The 1,760-nt window shown below is 45.8% G+C and overlaps 1 pseudogene; it reads left to right on the forward strand.

Moving 5' to 3' along the window:
- Positions 1 to 939: 939 nt before the first annotated feature.
- Positions 940 to 1,264, forward strand: LOC102921309 (large ribosomal subunit protein eL36 pseudogene; annotated as a pseudogene).
- Positions 1,265 to 1,760: the final 496 nt, after the last annotated feature.

The following is a 1,760-nucleotide window of genomic DNA, read 5'->3' on the forward strand; positions in this document are numbered from 1 at the left end:
AAAGAAAAAATGGAATGGATATTGTAAATGTAATTCTTACCCGATAATTACATATATTGTATATAGTTTTAGTATATTAGAGTTAAAACACTTCCTTTTTATTTAGAAAATACCTGATAATTGTTCATATTGTGTATAGTTTTACTGTGTTAGAGTCAAACCTTTTGTTTTTATTTGGACAAAAAGGAGGAAATATTGTGGGATATTCAATCACACTGTAAACCCCAAGTTTGCATTTGCATTAATTAAATAAAATCAACCTTGGGTCTGGAGGCCGGGTTAGCAACTAATTGACAGAAAGTAATCAGAGAGTCATAGGGTGTCTGTAAGTTGATAGAGAGATGCCCAGGAAGTAGTAGGGAGGGACTTAGTGTAGCATGGGGTTTTTGTTTTGGCACAGCAGACTCTCTTTCTTTTGGAGATACCTGCAAAGAGAGAAGGTTAGCTAGTCGCTACTCAACCTCTCTGAGCTAGCAGGTTTTTACTTCAGCCCTTGACTCCTGAGTCTTATTGATAAATGGAATGATAGAGATTTAATTAAAAGCTGTGTTTGGCCGCAGCAACATAGCCTGCTCCTGCAGGAACAGAACTCCCACCAGGCCAAGGCCTGAGCAGCCAGGCCACTGCCAGCGAAGCAGGCCGTCATCTGTGGAGCTGCATTTGCTGGCAACAACAGCAACAGATTAAAGTACAGTCTCTGTGCAGATGGAAAAGCAACGTGTATATGTATTACTTGTAAACGGGAAAACATTTTTCAAGATTTTATGGTTTTACAAGTGCTAGATGTCCAGGTAAGTGGAGATGGTCAGGGCGGCACCTGTCGCCATTGGGGCTCCTGAGCTGCCATCGGGGCTCCCGGGCCCACGGGGGCGTCGGAGGAAGGCAGATGGGCATCACGGGCCGAGGTGCTGGGTTTCAGCCGCTGTCTCGTCTGCAGCCATGGCCCTGCGCTACCCCACGGCCGTGGGCCTCAACAAGGGCCACAAGGTGACAAGGAAGAACATCAGCAAGCTGAGACATAGCCGGCGCCTTGGGCACCTTACCAAGCACACCAAGTTGGTGTGGGACATGATCCGGGAGGTGTGCGGCTTCGCTCCCTATGAGCGGCGCGCCATGGAGCTGCTCAAGGTGTCCAAGGACAAGCGCGCGCTCAAGTTCATCGTGCAGAGGGTGGGCACGCACATCCGCACCAAGAGGAAGCGGGAGGAGCTGAGCAAAGTGCTGGCTGCCATGAGGAAGGCTGCGGCCAAGAAGGACTGATGCCCCCACCCCCAATAAACGTTTGCTACCGCGCAAAACAAAACAAAACAAAAACAAAAAAGCCCAACCAAACCAAAAAACAAGTGCTAGATGTAATAGCAGTTACTTTCTGTCTCTACTACACAGCTATGTAGTATGTACCAATTCTTTCCCCCTTGTTCTCCATCTTTTAAAAACACACCAGTTGTTAATTAATCAAATATTATTACAACCAAAATTAGGGATAAGATGCTGGTGGTTCTGGAAGCAAGAGTGCATGGAATCTCACCAATTGTTAACTGTGTGATCTTGAAGAGGTCTTAGTATTCTCATTTGTAAAGTGTGGTGGGGGGAACACGACACAAAGTTACATAGTTAAAGCCAGACACAAAGGCACATGTCTGTAATGCTAGCAGTATTGGAAGGCTGATATAACACGAACCTTAAAAGGTCTTCTTAATAAAAACTCAGGGCCACACATTGGGGTGAAAACTGAGAGATCAGAGGAATAGAACAAGCCA

Source organism: Peromyscus maniculatus, chromosome 3 (assembly GCF_049852395.1).
Source record: "Peromyscus maniculatus bairdii isolate BWxNUB_F1_BW_parent chromosome 3, HU_Pman_BW_mat_3.1, whole genome shotgun sequence".
NCBI lineage: Eukaryota > Metazoa > Chordata > Mammalia > Rodentia > Cricetidae > Peromyscus > Peromyscus maniculatus.